General features: G+C 43.5%; 1 pseudogene across 1 annotated transcript in view; it reads left to right on the top strand.

The window, feature by feature from the left end:
* The window catches only part of LOC145105991 (uncharacterized), an 85,522-nt pseudogene extending 66,966 nt beyond the window's left edge, over positions 1–18,556 (top strand). The window contains exons 12-14 of the transcript XR_013707450.1: positions 14,999–15,113; positions 17,840–17,898; positions 18,473–18,556. The product of XR_013707450.1 is annotated as an uncharacterized LOC145105991 (transcript). The remainder of the gene's footprint in view (positions 1–14,998; positions 15,114–17,839; positions 17,899–18,472) is intronic.
* The last annotated feature ends 1,255 nt before the right edge of the window (positions 18,557–19,811 follow it).

Raw genomic sequence — 19,811 nt, 5'->3', positions numbered from 1 at the left:
CATATACTGGCATATACAAACATCAAACATATCTATCTCACTGACCACCAAACATAACAATCTCTCATACCTAGAGCATTGACCTAGCAGGTCACTAACATATCAATCCCTACGGATCATAATAGCATAACATACTGTCTATCCCGATTCCGATCTAGCAGATCATATCCACATGTAGCATACCATAACAATAACAACTAAAGGGCCGACCTTGGTGCCTTAGACCCTATCAATATAGTGAGGATAACTCACCTTGCAGATGTCGACTCGGTAGATAAACTTCAACCCTCGGATCACTGCCACAAACTCCACCACCTATTACCATAGTATGAATATACCCATAAGTCCTCAACCTTACAAGGTACTCCATAAACCTACTAGTCAACCCTTGGTCAAAGTCAAAGTCATCAGTCAAGGTCAACAGTCCATGTTGCCCTTGACTCGCCGAGTACCCTCGGTTAATCGCCGAGTACCCTCGGTTAATCGCCGAGTTCCTTGAAGTACTAACCCACTCGCCGAGTCACCTGGGTGACTCGTCGAGTTCCTTCGGTTTACCATCGAGACCCTAAGGTCACTCGTCGTGCTTCCTTCTTGCAACTCGACGGTTATACACACATACATAAATTGGGGAAACCTCAACCGACTCGCCGAGTTGTTCATCCACTCGTCGAGTCTACGACAATCTTCATTGGACTCGCCGAGTTGTTCTTCCCACTCGCCGAGTTCATGCCTATCTTCATATGACTCGCCGAGTCGACCATGCGACTCGCCGAGTCCTTCCAGTCCTTTTTAACATACAGACTCATTTGAGCCATGCAGCAGCTCCAAACTACAGATCCAAGCTTCTATGGCATGGTTTTCATGTAAAGTTGTAAACTTTACGTGCATGCATAGCTACAAAGGCTCTTAATGTCAAATCCAAGCTCACAATGGGGGTTTCATACTCAAAGAGGCTTCATACATGACCAAATTCGGAGCTTTATGACTCTAGAACCAAAGAAGGGTACAGATCTGAAGTTACAATTTCAAATCTAACTCATATCCCACATTACCATCTCAACCAAACCATAAAAACCCTAGATCTCAACCAAAAGAGGTCTAGAAGAAAAAGAAGAAAAGGTGACGACTTGATACCTCGAAATGATGCTTACTGAGGTAGATTTCTGATTTCCCACACTTCCTTGCTCCGAGCCTTTTATTCTCCAAGTTATTCTTCTCAAAAGATCTCCTCTCCAAAGCTTTAGACACACAAGAGTGAAGCACCACACAAATTAGGGTTTTATGAGCTCTCAAAGGACTGCAAAGAGGCCGAAGGAGGCTTATGCTTCCTTAAATAGGGTGCAAAACCCTGGGATTTAGGGTTTCATCTGCCAGCTCCTACTCGTCGAGTCCCTTCATGGACTCGGCGAGTAGGACACTAAATACGCGAACCAACCCGCTGCTACTCGACGAGTAGGGCAACAACTCGTCGAGTAGGCCTTGAAACCAATTAAATTCTTATTTAAAGAATACCTGAGAATTAGGGCGTTACAATTCTCCCCCACTTGAACTAGACTTCGCCCTCGAAGTGTGCTAGAATAAACAACGCCGGGTAATGCTCTCGCATTTCCGCCTCCGGCTCCCACGTCCACTCGGATCCTTTCCGATGCTCCCACTGCACTTTTACCAAAGATATTTCTTTGTTCCGCAAAATCTTCTTCTTCCTTTCCAAGATGGCTGTAGGCCTCTCCATGTAATTCAGACGCTCATCGACCTGAATATCGTCCAGCGATACTACTGCCTCCTGATCCATAATACACTTTCGCAATTGCGAAACATGGAACGTGCTATGAATTCGGCTGAGTTCCTCCGGTAGCTCAAGCCTATAAGCCAATTTGCCAACCCTAGCACTAATCCTGAATGGCCCAATAGAACGGGGACCCAATTTTCCCCTCCTCCTGAAGCGGATCACACCCTTCCAGGGCGAGACCTTCAGAAGTACCATGTCACCAACCTGAAACTCTAAATCCGATCGGAGTCTATCAGCGTAACTCTTTTGCCGACTCTGAGCGGTCTGCAGCCGCTGTCTGATCTGCTGGATCTTTTCGGTAGTCTGCAAGACTACCTCCGTCCGACCCATCACTCTGTGTCCAACCTCACCCCAACAGACCGGGGTTTTACATCTCCGACCATACAACAGCTCAAAAGGCGCGGCGCCAATACTGGAATGGTAGCTGTTGTTGTAGGGGAACTCTGCAAGCGGTAGATGGGAATCCCAGCTCCCTCCGAAATCAATGATGCACGCCCTCAACATATCTTCGAGGGTCTGAATGGTTCGCTCACTCTGTCCATCGGTCTGCGGATGGAACGCTGTACTAATGTGCAGCCGCGTACCCAGTTCCTCATGGAACTTCTGCCAAAAACGGGAAGTAAACCTGACATCCCGATAAGAAACAATGGAGACTGGAACCCCATGGCGAGAGACAATCTTGCTGACGTACATATCGGCAAATCTCTCGGCCGATGAACTCTCCCGTATGGCTAAGAAATGGGCACTCTTGGTCAACCGATCCACGATGACCCATATAGCATCGAACCCCTTCGCTGTCCTCGGCAATTTCGTAATGAAGTCCATCGTGATCTGTTCCCATTTCCACATGGGAATCTCCAGAGGTTGCAGCTTACCATGCGGCCTCTGATGCTCGGCCTTGACCATTCTACAGGTCAGGCACCTCTCAACATACCAAGCGATTTCTCGCTTCATACATGGCCACCAGTAGCTCAAACTCAAATCCCGGTACATCTTGGTGGCCCCCGGATGTATAGAAAAGTGAGACTTATGAGCCTCCTCCATCACTGTCTGCCGGACCCCTCCGGACATCGGAAGCCAAACCCGACCGTGTCGAGTCAATAATCCGCGACTATCCTGAACAAACCGGGTGCTCTCACCCTTAATCCGCTCCAACTTCCAGTTCTCTGGTCTCATGCCCTCAACCTGAGCATCCCTAATCAAACTCACAAGCGAGGAATCGACCGCTATCCCCATACACCTTGCTGGGGTAGTAGACTCAGCTGACTTGCGGCTCAAAGCGTCCGCAACCACATTCGCTTTACCAGGATGGTAAAGGATCTCACAATCATAGTCCTTGACTACATCCAGCCACCTGCGCTGTCTCATATTCAGGTTCGGTTGATCCATGATGTGCCTCAAACTCTTGTGGTCCGTGTATATAGTACATCGGACCCCGTACAGATAATGCCTCCAAATCTTGAGAGCGAATACCACCGCTCCCAACTCAAGATCGTGCGTAGGGTATCTCGTCTCATGCGGCTTCAGCTACCGCGATGCATAGGCTATCACCCGTCCCCTCTGCATGAGGACCGCCCCCAGACCTGTGATGGACGCATCACAAAATACTACGAAATCCTCGACTCCCTCGGGGAGCGTCAACACTGGCGCCTCACATAAACATCGTCGGAGGGTCTCAAACGCCCTCTGCTGCTCAAGGCCCCATCGGAAATCCACCCCATTCCTCGTTAGACGAGTGAGGGGTACTGTAATCTTGGAAAAATCTCGAATGAATCTCCGGTAGTACCCTGCTAATCCCAAGAAACTCCTGATGTCTGAGGGAGATTTCGGAATCTCCCACTGCATAACCGCCTCGACTTTGGCCGAGTCGACCAAAATCCCCTCCTGGTTAACGAGATGTCCGAGAAACTGGACCTCTCGTAACCAAAACTCACACTTCGAGAACTTGGCATACAGTCGTTCTCGTTGCAGAACCTCCAGCAGCTCCCTGAGGTGCTCCTCGTGCTGCTCTCGGGTCTTGGAATACACCAAGATATCATCTATGAACACAATGACCGAGCGATCGAGCATCGGTCTACAGACCCGATTCATCAAATCCATGAACACTGCCGGGGCGTTGGTGAGCCCAAACGGCATCACCACGAACTCGTAATGACCATAACGAGTCCGAAACACGGTCTTTTCCACGTCTTCCTCCCTCACCCTGACCTGGTGATACCCGAATCTCAAGTCGATCTTGGAAAACCAAGATGCACCCTGCAGCTGATCGAAAAGATCATCTATCCTTGGGAGTGGATAACGGTTCTTCACCGTTAGCTTGTTCAACTCCCTGTAGTCGATGCACATCCTGTGCGAACCGTCCTTCTTCCTGACGAAGAGGATCGGTGGTCCCTATGGGGAACTACTCGGACGAATAAACTGCTTACCCAGCAGCTCCTGCAACTGAGATGACAACTCCTGCATCTCTGGCGGTGCCAGTCGGTACGACGCCTTAGTGATAGGGGCCGCACCCGGCACCAGATCAATCCTGAACTCCACCTGCCTCTCTGGAGGCACTCCAGGTAACTCCTCTGGAAACACGTCAGCAAACTCTCTAACCACCGAGACCTCTGAAACCGAAGTCTGATCCCTAACCCGCGTGTCCACCACATACGCTAAATAACCTGCACATCCGTGCTGAATATACTGCCGAGCCCTGGCGGTCGAACAAAACCCTGATCCTACTCTGGTGCCCTCACCATATACCACCAGTTCTCCCCCACTTGGGGTTCGAACTGCTACTCGCTGTCCCTCACAGTCGATCATGGCGCCAAACCGGCTGAGCCAATCCATCCCTACGATCACACATACTTCCCCCATGGGAATAGGAATCAAATCTATCGGGAATGATACCCCGAAAATCTCCAGCTCGCATTCCCGGTAAACCGAAGAGCAGAAATCCCGTGTTCGTTGGCGATCGAAACTCACAACGGACACTCAAGCTCATCTACCGACACACTGAACTCTCTACTGAAAGTCTGAGATACAAACGACCGACTCGCCCCCGAGTCGAATAAAACCAAAGCAGGCAAGGAGTTTACTAAAAACGTACCTAAACACAAGTACCACCGATAAGCATAACACATATACAATAACTGAAACAGAAAATAGAAACATACCAGCAACCACATCCGGTGCTGCCTTGGCCTCCTCGGCCGTGAGCTGGAAGGCGCTCCCCTGGGCCTTCGGAGGCTCCACCTTGACTGGCCTCCCATCTCCCATCCTCAAAGTAGCCGCTACGGATCCCTGCGCCGGCTTGGCGGCGAGCTGTGGGCAGTTGGTCTTCACGTGACCAACCTTATGACAATGATAACAAATCCTCATATCTGCTGGAGGGGCGGACTGGCAACAGTCCCTGGCATAGTGCCCCTCCTTGCCATATTTGTGGCAACCACCTCCTGCTCGACAAATCCCAGAATGACCCCTGCCACACTTTCCACAAGTGCGGCTCTGCTGACCCCCGGTCCGAGTATCAGCGGTCTTAGACCGCTTAGGTGCCGGCTGAGACTGTACCGGAACCTGACGCTACTCCTTCAACTGCAGCTCTATCTCCAACTCGCGTCGCCTCGCGGCTTCCTGAAGATCCAAAAGATTCTCACAACGTTGCGTAGCAACAAACTGTCGAATATCAGTCTTGAGCATACTCAGATAACAAGTCATCTGAGGCTGCTCTGAAGCAAACTCCGGGCAGAACACAGCCCTCTCCGTGAACATACGAGTGATCTCCATCACTGACTCCCCATCCTGTCTCAATGTCTAAAACTCCTGAGCAAGTCGCTCCCGCTCAACGCGTGGAACGTAGCAGGTGCGGAACATATCCCGGAACTGCTCCCAAGTAACAGCAGATCGCTGATCATCAGTGTACAACCCTGTTGTCAATCTCCACCAGTCCTTTGCCCCAAGCCTCAGCAGGTTCAGGGCACACCTGACCTTCTGGTCAGCAGGAGATGAACACGTGAAGAAACATCCCTCCACGTCAGATAACCACCTCATAGCCCTGATCGCATCCTGTGTACCATCCAACGTCGGGGGCTTCGTGTTATCGAAGTCCCGGTACTGGAAAGCCCAGCTGGCTCCTCCTCCAACCCCTGCCGCAGTTACAGCCGATGTGGCTGCAGCGGCAGCTGTCTCTGCTAGAGCTGCATATCGCTCATCAAAGTACTCAACCATCGCGGTCTTAATCGACCCAAACATCTCTGGCAGCTGCGCTCGGAATGCTGCAGCAATCTCGTCGTGCATAATCTCCCGGATCCTGGCATCCAACTCCTCTGTCCCTATCTGTACCACAGGCTCAGGTGTTATCGGCACCTCCGACCCTCCGTCTCCCGATCCTGAAAATATAACCAAGACATCAGATAAGCAACATATACCGGGAGACCAATTCCCACCACCTTAGGGGTTGTGACTTCCTTGCTACGCGTATGGGTCCTGTGCTTTCAGTAGTACGGGCCCATACTACCTTCCGCACCTACCCATATTTGTCTCAAGTATCACCACATTGCCCTAATACTATCATCAACATAATATGCGCTCAACCCTCACTCCTAGAGGAATATCGACTATCTCGCCACTGGTCTCACAGCTCCCACAATTCACACATTCATGAAACTTTCATCAACCCCTGCAGTGGTAATGCAGGCTAGTCGCACATAACACTGGACCAAATAGACTTTCGAATGTCCAATCCTATCCGAAGACTGAATCAAACATTCTCAGGCTATAAGGTCTTGATTACGCATAGCCGTGATGCCTACACTATCGACTACAGTAATGATGTAAATTCCATATACAAGAAACCCTAGGCTAGTAGGCATCATATAATCAGGCAAGTCTATCATGCGATTCCTGAAGATCCCTAGCCTAGCACTAGCATAATGTTCTAACATATCATAATATCAATAACTGTATGGTATTTTGAGGTTTACTTACAGGCTCCGGCTGATCGTACCCTCTGCATCCTCCATCCTTTATTTTGAAAACCATTTTAGAATTTATTCCGAAAATTTCCTTGATTTGAGACTGGGTTCACACGTGTGTTTTCCCCAATTCACTCAAACCAAGGCTCTGATACCAACTTGTAACATCCAAAAAATTTATGCCAAATTTAAACTTTTTCAATCATAAATAAAACCAAATGGTAATTGTTTACAAAATGTTTTCAATCATTATTGATCAGAGTGTCCCAATAACCAGATCATAAGCATGAGGAGCGGTACGGTCACGCCTTTGCCTTGCCATGATCTCCTGAAGTACCTGAAACAATAAACTGAAAACTGTAAGCCCGAGGACTTAGTGAGCTACCCCCAAAATACCAATACCGCGCTGATATTACCATCTCAGTAACAGACAATCAACAACATGCATACTGGGCAATTGGCCTGACTGGACCGCCCTGCAGGGCTTACAGTCTAGCTGAATCTGTCCCGAGCCTTCGGCATAACTGGACCGCCACGTGGGCCTACAGTCTCCCCAAACCGCTCATAGGGTATGTTGGCCTTCAGCACAAAGCAGGACCGCCTCAACCCAAGCAACAAACAAATAACCATGTGCGTATAACTAACATATACTGGCATATACAAACATCAAACATATCTATCTCACTGACCACCAAACATAACAATTTCTCATACCTAGAGCACTGACCTTGCAGGTCACTAACATATCAATCCCTAAGGATCATAAGAGCATAACATACTGTCTATCCTGATACCGATCTAACAGATCATATCCACATGTAGCATACCATAACGATAACAACTAAAGGGCCGGCCTTGGTGCCTTAGACCCTATCAATATAGTGAGGATAACTCACCTTGCAGATGTCGACTCGGTAGATAAACTTCAACCCTCGGATCACTGCCACAAACTCCACCACCTATTACCATAGTATGAATATACCCATAAGTCCTCAACCTTACAATGTACTCCATAAACCTACTAGTCAACCCTTGGTCAAAGTCAAAGTCATCAGTCAAGGTCACCAATCCATGTTGCCCTTGACTCGCCGAGTACACTCGGTTACTCGCCGAGTTCCTTGAAGTACTAACCCACTCGCCGAGTCACCTGGGTGACTCGTCGAGTTCCTTCGGTTTACGACCGAGACCCTAAGGCCACTCGTCGAGCTTCCTTCTTGCAACTCGACGGTTATACGCACATACATAAATTGGGGAAACCTCAACCGACTCGCCGAGTTGTTCATCCACTCGTTAAGTCTACGCCAATCTTCATTGGACTCGCCGAGTTGTTCTTCCCACTCGCCGAGTTCATGCCTATCTTCATATGACTCGCCGAGTCCCTCCAGTCCTTTTTGCCATACAGACTCATTTGAGCCATGCAGCGGCTCCAAACTACAGATCCAAGCTTCTAAGACATGCTTTTCACGTAAAGTTGCAAACTTTACGTGCATGCATAGCTACAAAGGCTCTTAATGTCAAATCCAAGCTCACAATGGGGGTTTCATACTCAAAGAGGCTTCATACATGACCAAATTCGGAGCTTTATGACTCTAGAACCCAAGAAGGGTACAAATCTGAAGTTACAAATTCAGATCTAACTCATATCCCACATTACCATCTCAACCAAACCATAAAAACCCTAGATCTCAACCAAAAGAGGTCTAGAAGGAAATGAAGAAAAGGTGACGACTTGATACCTCCAAATGATGCTATCTGAGGTAGATTTCTGATTTCCCACACTTCCTTGCTCCTAGCCTTTTGTTCTCCAAGCTCTTCTTCTCAAAAGATCTCCTCTCCAAAACTTTAGACACACAAGAGTGAAGCACCACACGAATTAGGGTTTTCTAAGCTCTCAAAGGACTGCAAAGAGGCCAAAGGAGGCTTATGCTTCCTTAAATAGGGTGCAAAACCCCGAGATTTAGGGTTTCATCTGCTAGCTCCTACTCGTCGAGTCCCTTCATGGACTCGGCGATTAGGCCCCTAAATACGCGAACCAACCCGCTGCTACTCGTCGAGTAGGCCTTGAAACCATTTAAATTCTTATTTAAACAATACCTGAGAATCGGGGCGTTACACTTTGATCACGGGCATGGGTACGGTACTGATACAATGGGGTCACGTGATAGCATGTTTCGGGAATCAGGTTAGAGTTCCGGTTAGGACTCAAGTTCAGTGATGTGTTAGGTCGAGTGCATGTTCGACCCGGTTTGGAAAGTGTTGTAAGACTACGGGGGTAGCCGTAGCATTCACTAGTAGTCAGATAGTATGGAAAGTTTTGTAAGACTACGGGGGTAGCCGTAGCATTCACTAGTGGTCAGTTAGTATGGAAAGTGTTGTAAGACTACGGGGGTAGCCGTAGCATTCACTAGTGGTCAGTTAGTATGGAAAGTGTTGTAAGACTACGGGGGTAGCCGTAGCATTCACTAGGGGTCAGTTAGCATGGGAAGTGTTGTAAGACTACGGGGGTAGCCATAGCATTCAGTAGCGGTCAGATAAGTGATAGAGTGTCGTGAGAGTACGGGTTGTCGTAGCATGCACTAGGTTGGTAGATGGCATGAGCGTGTTGTTGGAACGTGGAAGGAACAGTAGCACCCAAAAGTTTGAGTGTACCAGTGAGGGTATGGAAATCCGCGGATTGGATTTTGGAATTACCCAATGGATTAGATCTGGTTGGGCCAGTGATAAGACTGTAGAAGCGCCACTACAGCTATGAGAGCAAGGAAGCAGTGGACTGCTTAAGGTCATTTATGACATAAAGCTATCAATGGTCATGTAGCAATCACTTCTAGCCTTGGGTTTGGTGACGTCAGAATTCGACGCATGGAACCAATCGGTGAGATCAGAAAGTTGTTAGAGTCACAGTGGCATGATAACTAGTTGCAACTAGTTCCAGAGAAGGATTTCGTTCAGAAGTCGTGTGAGGCGACTAAGTGGGAGTCCTTTAGCTCCGCAGCCGGGCCGGAACCCGGTATTTCAGATGATTGGCAAAAAAAATTGAGACCAGGTAGGTCTCGGTAGATGTTGGAAAGCAGCCATGTGGCAGCATACTGCTTCAGGTAGTTCAGTGTTCGGGCAGTTTCTGCGTTTGGGCAGTGTTAGTATTTGTCACTCATAACAGGATTATCTGAGCCTTGGCCAAGTATAAGTGATATGCAAGGATATTTGGGTCTGTGACCCTGTTTTATAGTGGGAACCGCGAGTAATTAGAAGTTAAGTAGTCAGTTGTGGGATAAACGTACTGGATTCAACGATAATGATTCTGTATGAGTGGTCTGTCAGGGAATCAGACTATCTCAAGACAGCAGATTTCAGACGGAGTAGATGTGATCTTGTTTCCAGGAATTCGTTCATCTGCAGAATTTAGGGCCTTGCGAAGGATGGTCACGGTTACCCTGGGGAAGACTAGGGTGTGCACTGCCGGCGACGCTGTGAGCGACAAGGACCACCGAGACCAGATTTTGAGCTGTGAACGGCTTGTGCGGGCCGTGAACGATCAGAATAGCGCTGGACGTGGTGACTCTCGGCGTTGCTGTACCCGCTCATTGTTCTTCTCCATTATTCTCCGGTTATAGCTAACGGACGTTCGCCTTGCTGCCGCGGCCGTCGCTTAGTTCTTCTCCCACCGTTCCAGTCGTCATCCGCCAACCCGAAGAGGCTGTTTTGGTGTGCTTCAGCTCGTAGTTCGCAAGCTGGGGGTGGGCTATGGTTGTTGTTCGATTGTGAAGGCTTGTTTGGCCAATGAAAACCCGTGAAGAGCCACCATGGCGGCCAACCATGGTGGTTGCCGCCGTCAACGCCACTACTGCCGTTTTTTCGGTGCTATTACCGCCGCCCTGAGCCACCAGGTGGGTGGCTGGAGTGTGTTCTACTTTGAAGTGGTGCTTTATTTAGCCGGAATGTGCAAGGAAGCCACTGCCACCACTGTGACGTGGTGGCTGCTGCCATGTGTGTGTTTATCTTGTGAGTGGGTGTGTGTTTACTTGAGATTTAGCCTTGTAAAATGTAATTAGAAATGGATTAATGAAAAGAAACTCAAAACCACCACCGTAGGGTGGTGGCTGCTGCCACCGGCCGCTGCGTCGGGTGGCGGTGTGCCTTGTTTGGTTTGTAAGTCGTTTGGATGCTTGGAACGGGGACTAAAACCCTAATGGGCCTAATAAACCCTAGTATGCCCAATGAAGCCCTAAATGGCCTAAAAGCCCAAACATGTGACTAATGGGCCTAGTGAAACCCTAATGGGCCTAATGAACCTTAATTGATCAAAAAACCTAGATATTGGGCCTATTGGGCTAAGATGGGGTTGGAAACCCTAATTAGGGTTTAGAAAACCCTGATATTTGATTTATGGGCTTGGACTTATCGGGACCCACATTTGGGCCATTGGAATGAAATTGTGTATTAAGCCCAATCACACCATATGATTTAATTAGAAGAATTATGGACATAATGAATTATGGCACCGGCCAGTCAGGACAGTCGGAGGGCAGGATCATTTTAGCATATAGTCGTTCTGAAATCCAGCAACCCAAGCGACATGTCTATCCTGTCACCGCTCCCGTAAGTAGGTATAATGACTTACTTACCAAATAAGTATATACCTATAAGTCTCATATATTATAAATATAAATGTTTGTAATTCCATACAAACTAAGTTGCTACGTATAAATCTTATTTCAATTCTATATGAGTAAAACCGCTACGTATAAATCTATTTCAATTCTATACGAGTAAGTAGGATAGGTATAGTGGTCTACTTAATATACAAGTAATATACCTACTAGATTATTATACTTAGAGTATAAGTCTTTGAGAAACTTATACTTAACATTCATACTTGTATATCGACAAAGTATAATGCTTCTAAAGTTGTGCTACCATGAGTTTGTAGCTGTGACTGTATGACTTAGTTTTATACCTCTTATTATTATTACAAGGATCACACCTTGTGGTAGTTACAAGGATCACACAGTGTGGTAGTTACAAGGATCACACCTTGCGGTAGAACAAGGATCACACCTTGCGGTAGTACAAGGATCACACCTTGCGGTAGTTTCCGCACGCTTCTTCGACGTCGGAATGTAGTAAATTAGGCAAGTTCGTCACCCGAATACCGTTGGGTTGGAGCTACCAATCACGGGTGGGGTTGTCAACCCGTATAGATCCATATACAACTTCCTCGATCATACGGGATTAACGGTTACAAGTCAGAGGATTTCCACTAAGATTTCCAATCTTAGTTGATGAATACAATATCTCATGTAAACTTTGACGGTGTTCTATAGTTCTAATAACAAAAGCATTTTCGTGTCTAAAACCCTAAGTTACTAGACTATGCTTTTAAACATTACTCCTAATTTCATAACATTTAGGCAGTATAACAGCTATAACTTGAAGTAAAACCAGGTTTTATCTTGACATAAAACCAACAATAATATATAACATATCAAGTTTGATCTTGACATAAAACCAACAATAATAACATATAACATATCTGGTTTTATCTTGACATAAAACCAATAATAACAACATACTTTTTAACATATAGAACTCCCGAATATACTTCGGAACTATATCGCACACAACATATATATAGAATCCTAAGTATAACTCAAGATCTACATTAATACAAGAACATGCTAAGAAGTTTATAATAGTTGTATATATTCAAAATATTATATTTAGAATAACTATATCCCGGTTAATATAACTATCTATGTTGATACTAATATACTATTATATAGACATAATAGTAACGTATATACAATATTTAGCATGCGTTTTCTCCCGAAAATATTATAAAGTGGGGCCGTGAAACTCACCTTAATATCGTACTTTGACGGAATCTAACTGAAAACGCTCAGCGGTTCGCGATCACCGGGCTCGGGAAGCGAAACGGCTTCAGCAAACGAGTGAGAAAGAAAGTAGAAATGGTGTAATGATCCTTGGAGTCGAAATGGCTATTTATAGGCTGATTTTTGGCCCTCACGACATGAGAATGATAGATTCACGCCGTGAGCTATGGCAAGAGTCATCCCGTAGCTTTAACGCGTGTTTTCTAGCCTCGAATAGTGTCCTGCAGCGTCCTCAAGTCGTGAGAAAACCTTGTTCACGTCGTGGGCTTTTGGGTTATCATTCCATAGACTTCTAGCCTCAAAATGTGGCGGTTTGACTCCTCACGTCGTGAGTTTTTATGCTCACGTCGTGAGTCTAGTCAGATTAGGGTTTCTGACACGTGTCATGCTCTAAGACAACTGTAACTTCGGAAGGTCGTAACTTTTGCATACGAACTCCTTTTTTGACGTTCTTTATATCCACGCGTAGGTAATTCCGAGTACTACAACTCTATATTAGATTCCAATAGCTAATTCAAAGCCTATTTTAAATTCCTCTTGTTATAGAGATTTTATAGTGTTAGAGTTTATCATAATTTCTTCACGCGAAGTCAGATTTAGACGTTCTCTATATTTTTGGAATCGTATGGACGTATACTTTGATTTATACTATAAAGTATGTATGAAAGTTCATATTTGTATTAGAATTTATCGTGAACTACATAGTAAGTTTATCACATTACTAGTTTAACAAAATCACATTACATGATTGGTATAATCACATGTGATTGTTATTGACCTATTTTGACTATTGTTACATTCTCCCCCCGTTAAAGTAATTTCGTCACGGAATTTATTTTGTACCAGATACCACTGAAGGGTTCTGGATAACTTCCCTGATTCCGGTTACGAATGCCCTACCATGGCTAACTTCCTTGACTCCTTAACTTCGGACATTCCTTCTTGATATGTCCAATTTCAACACACTCAAAACATGCTCTTCCTCCGTGATAACCTGTTTCAGTGTTTGTTCCTTGATTTTCTGTTATAGGTGTTGTGTTCCTGTAGTAACTCGTAGTGTGTCCCCTCTTTTTGCACTTCATGCAAATATAACAGTCACCCGCGTGTTGATGGTTACATTGACTGCACCATGAACAGTTACATAGGTGATGACGGTTGCACTGAGAGCACCATGGGAATGTTCCAACATACTTCCTTGGTTGTATGGGTATTGTTGTTATGGCTGCATAATTAGTTGCCACATCTTGTCTCTCCTCAGATGATTGTCTGGGATTCTTTCCATTAAATTTGCGCTTGTTCGTTCCAGATTCGGGAGACTCAGCTATAAATCCCACTTGGATTTCTGTGTTGGTTAGTTGATGAGCTATTCGCTTGGTACTGTCATATGTTGAAGGCTTCGATGCGATCACCATTCCTTTGATTTGTGATGCTAGACCCCAAATATATCGCTCAATCTTCTTATATTCGGGGGTTACAAGAGTTGGACACATTACCGCAAGGTCATTGAATCTAGCGGTATAAGCATTTATCTCGGAACCCTTCATTGTTAGGTTCCACAGCTCTTGTTCCAACTTTTGTATTTCCTCTCTTGGACAATACTCCTCTACTAGCATCCTCTTCAGCTCTTCTAATTTCATGGAGTTTACAGCATCAATTCCCATTGTATTAACATGATTGTTCCACCATGTTAACGCTGCATTAATGAAGGTACACACAGCAAATCGTACCTTACATTCGTTTGGACAGAAGCTTATTTGAAATACTGATTCTGCCTTTTCAATCCACTGTGTCAAGTTAACAACCCCTTCCGTTCCATGGAAGCTCTTAGGTTTGCAATTCATAAAATCCTTGTAGGTACACATTCTGGCGGTCCCTACATTGCCTTCATTTCTAACTCCACCTCTTGTGACATTAGCTAGACCTGCATCGATTCTCTGAGCTATGATTTCTTCAAGTTCTGCTGAACTTATTGAGGGGTTTATTTCTGGTGGTGGTGGTTGCGGTTGTTGTTGCTGTGGTTTTGGTCGTTGGTTAAGGTTTAGTCGAGCGCTACTTCTTCTAGGCATTTTGTTTAGTTCTTATACATTTTGGATCACCAAGTGTTTAGTCTATCAAATATTACTCCCAATTTAAATAGTTCATACGATCTGATCATAATAAAATATAGTTGTACACCTACACCTAGTTGTGATAAGATCTATGCACATATGAACTTTAGTTGGAAAATCTGATCTAAATCCTTGAGATCAAAAACATTCCGGGTATTTAGGTGTATTATCATCGCGGGTTTGAGTCTTCATATATGACTCTATATTTGTTATTTGTTGTATTTATGCTCTTTTAATTATTGTTTGTTACTTCAGGTCGAGCTGATAAGGCACCGGCCAGTCAGGACAGTCGGAGGGCAGGATCATTTTAGCATATAGTCGTTCTGAAATCCAGCAACCCAAGCGACATGTCTATCCTGTCACCGCTCCCGTAAGTAGTCGTTTAGTAGTATAATTAATAATACTTTATGATGTAGGCTAAGGGATATACCGAAACCTAACAGAGTAAGCCCTATACTATAATCGTGCTTTCCTAAGAAAGTACTAATTCACTATAGTTAATAGCTCTCATACCAATCTGTCACACCCCGACCGTCGGCAGAAACACCGGACGGTGTAACATCATTTCTCATATCATAGTTATCAACTTCCTGAAAACACATGCATTTTAAAATACGTCAACATAAAGTTGGTGAGTCCACATGTTTTGACTCCATATAAAAATAATACATTTTCAAAGTTCAAAAGTATAGTTTTGAAAGTATCATTTTGACTCTCCAACGTTTAGTATAGATACCCTAGGTATAATGACTTACTTACCAAATAATTATATACATATAAGTCTCATATATTATAAATATAAATGTTTGTAATTCCATACAAACTAAGTTGCTAAGTATAAATCTTATTTCAATTCTATATGAGTAAAACCGCTACGTATAAATCTATTTCAATTCTATACGAGTAAGTAGGATAGGTATAGTGGTCTACTTAATATACAAGTAATATACCTACTAGATTATTATACTTAGAGTATAAGTCTTTGAGAAACTTATACTTAACATTCATACTTGTATATCGACAAAGTATAATGCTTCTAAAGTTGTGCTACCATGAGTCTGTAGTTGTGACTGTATGACTTAGTTTTATACCTCTTATTATTATTACAAGGATCACACCTTGTGGTAGTTACAAGGATCACACAGTGTGGTAGTTACAAGGATCACACCTTGCGGTAGTACAAGGATCACACCTTGCGGTAGTACAAGGATCACACCTTGCGGTAGTTTCTGCACGCTTCATCGACGTCGGAAGGTAGTAAATTAGGCAAGTACGTCACCCGAATACCATTGGGTTGGAGCTAGCAACCACGGGTGGGGTTGTCAACCCGTATAGATCCATATACAACTTCCTCGCTTATACACGATTAACGGTTAGAAGTCAGAGGATTTCCACTAACATTTCCAATCTTAGTTGATGAATACAATAGCTCATGTAAACTTTGACGGTGTTCTATAGTTCTAATAACAAAAGCATTTTCGTGTCTAAAACCCTAAGTTACTAGACTATGCTTTTAAACATTACTCCTAATTTCATAACATTTAGGCAGTATAACAGCTATAACTTGAAGTAAAACCAGGTTTTATCTTGACATAAAACCAACAATAATATATAACATATCAAGTTTTATCTTGACATAAAACCAACAATAATAGCATATAACATATCAGGTTTTATCTTGACATAAAACCAATAATAGCAACATACTTTTTAGCATATAGAACTCCCGAATATACTTCGGAACTATATCGCACACAACATATATATAAAATCCTAAGTATAACTCAAGATCTACATTAATACAAGAACATGCTAAGAAGTTGATAATAGTTGTATATATTCAAAATATTATAATAGAACAACTATATCCCGGTTAATATAACTATCTACGTTGATACTAATATACTATCATATAGACATAATAGTAACGTATATACAATATTTAGCATGCGTTTTCTCCTGAAAATATTAGAAAGTGGGGCCGTGAAACTCACCTTAATATCGTACTTTGACGGAATCTAACTGAAAACGCTCAGCGGTTCGCGATCATCGGGCTCTGGAAGCGAAACGACTTCAGCAAACGAGAGAGAAAGAAAGTAGAAATGGTGTAATGATCCTTTGAGTCGAAATGGCTATTTATAGGCTGATTTTTGGCCCTCACGACGTGAGAATGATAGATTCACGTCGTGAGCTATGGCAAGAGTCATCCCGTAGCTTTAACGCGTGTTTTCTAGCCTCGAATAGTGTCCTGCAGCATCCTCACGTCGTGAGAAAACCGTGTTCACGTCGTGAGCTTTTGGGTTATCGTTCCGTAGACTTCTAGCCTCACAATGTGGCGGTTTGACTCCTCACGTCGTGAGTTTTTATGCTCACGTCGTGAGTCCAGTCAGATTAGGGTTTCTGACACGTGTCATGCTCTAAGACAGCTGTAACTTCGGAAGGTCGTAACTTTTGCATACGAACTCCATTTTTGACGTTCTTTATATCCATGCGTAGGTAACTCCGAGTACTACAACTCTATATTAGATTACAATAGCTATTTCGAAGTCTACTTTAAATTCCTCTTGTTATAGAGATTTTATAGTGTTAAAGTTTATCATAACTTCTTCACCCGAAGTCAGATTTAGACGTTCTCTATATTTTTGGAATCGTATGGACGTATACTTTGATTTATACTATAAAGTATGTATGAAAGTTCATATGTGTATTAGAATTTATCATGAAATACATAGTAAGTTTATCACATTACTAGTTTAACAAAATCACATTACATGATTGGTATAATCACATGTGATTGTTATTGACCTATTTTTGACTATTGTTACATTATGTGATATTGGGCCATTAGAATGTTGAATGTTGGACTGGACTAAATGGTTGGGGCATATGGTAAGACCTTGTAAAGGTTTGGGCCTAATTTGGAAAATTGGGCCATATATTGGGCTTTGACTCATAGTTGACTTTTGGGCCTTTGGATTGGGCCTTGGGCTTGAATAAAGCTAAGTTAGGGGTAAAGTAGTATTTACCCCCAAGTATGTATTTATGGTTATGTGTTGGAACCCAATTATTAATTGGGTAATGTTTTGATATTGACAGTTCGAGAATCTGTCATCCAGCAGCTGGGGGTTATGTCTACGGGACTTCAGCAGTGTAAGGTGTGTTACCTTTCAGTAGAGGTGGGTCTAAGGCACCAATGCCAGCCCACTAGTAGGTGACTATGTATGAGATGATTGTATTTGTGATAATTGTCTAGTTTGCAACTATCTAATATGCTCTATGTGCTAGGATGCTATGTTATATGTGTTAGTAGTATTAGGGGTGAAATAGTCCCCGGATACCGGTTGAAAGATACCGAAGGGGTCGTTAGAACCCATGCATGCCTAGCAATATGTTATGTTATGTTATTATGTGGTAGTGGTAGGGGTGAAATAGTCCCCGGTTACCGGTTGAAAGATACCGAAGGGGAGGTTAGCTCCCGGTTACCGGTTGAAAGATACCGAAGGGGTAGGGCGGGCACCCAGATATGCCTGATAGTATATTTATGTATCTTATGCTATGTTATTATGTGGTAGTGATAGGGGGTGAAACAACCCCCAGATACCGGTTGAAAGATACCGAAGGGGTAGGCCAACACCCGGATATACTTGGCAGCATGTGTGTTGTATGGTATGTGGTATGATGGGGGAACTCACTAAGATTCATGCTTACGGTTTTCAGTTTTGGTTTCAGGTACTTCGTCTTCAAAGGAAAGGAGCCGGCTCGATCGCAGCGCATCACACTATGGTTTTACGCACATGAGATCTTTGGGATTACACTCTGATATTGTTTATGATAACATGTTTTGATTATTTCTACTTTGGCTTTGACGTGACATGATATTATGGATGTTTTCTTATATTGTCGGTTTTATAATAACTTATTTAAAAAATGAAATTTTTGGCCTTGAATTTTGGGATGTTACATTTATCTTGTTTGAAAAATGTATAGAGAGTGATTCCCAGAAAATTCTATATTTTCTGTGTCATGAGAAATTGTGGTCTTAAACCCAAAGACCGGAGTGAGGTGGATAATATAAATAATCAACATAGTGTTTATACTTTGCAAAACTGAGTGGTATTTATATTCAGCGTAAAACTTATAATAGTTTTGTTATTCTCTATGTGAGTCGTTATAACCATACTAATATGACGGAGTGCCTGGATTGACATTCTTCAGGCGTCGGTTTCTGAGAAGACATTTCTCACCCTACTCTGGCCTGTCTAGCTGTAGCGAGCAGCTCAGGTGTGGGGTGTCAATCCCGTATAGATGTATACACAAATTCCCGTTCTCCCTCCACGAGACTCTGGTTATAACTACAGGGCTTACGGTGTACACTAAGGTAGGTACGGTGAAGATGCGTCTCACAAGAGCCTTAACGAAATTTCTATGCGAATAGTGTGTTTCATTATTTCAGCGTTAAAATAATGTTACAAGTGTATATTTTTGAATATAACTCATAAATAGTAAAAATGTAATCATATTTCTCGACAGTGTCGGAATAGTTCATAGTTTCATCGTTGTCATCAAAATAGTCGATTGTTAACGATATGTTCACGAGAGACTCGATTTACATAAAATTGATGCTAACGCCCAATTAACATAAAAGATGTCATATAAGGCCCAATGAGGATAAAAGGGCCATACATGGCCCATTTTTGACTTAAATATTCAAAAATGGCCCGTATTTATTTATTTTTTAGCTTTCGGCCCATTTTAAATAAAAATGACACTTTAGGCCCAATAAAACCATGAATGACATTAAAAGCCAATTTTTATCAAAAATGACACTTTAGGCCCAATAATACCGTGAATGTCATTAAAAGCCCATTTTTATTAAAAATGACATTTTTAGCCCAATAAAACTGTGAATGACATTAAAAGCCCATTTTTATCAAAAATGACACTTTAGGCCCAATAATACCGTGAATGTCATTAAAAGCCCATTTTTATTAAAAATGACATTTTTGGCCCAATAAAACCGTGAATGTCAAATAAAAGCCCATTTTTTTTTTATCAAAAATGACATTTT

The sequence above is a fragment of the Lactuca virosa genome, chromosome 4, assembly GCF_052849685.1.
Source record: "Lactuca virosa cultivar CGN04683 chromosome 4, Lactuca_virosa_CGN04683_v6, whole genome shotgun sequence".
Lineage (NCBI taxonomy): Eukaryota > Viridiplantae > Streptophyta > Magnoliopsida > Asterales > Asteraceae > Lactuca > Lactuca virosa.
This window is presented reverse-complemented; position numbering and strand designations above follow the sequence as displayed.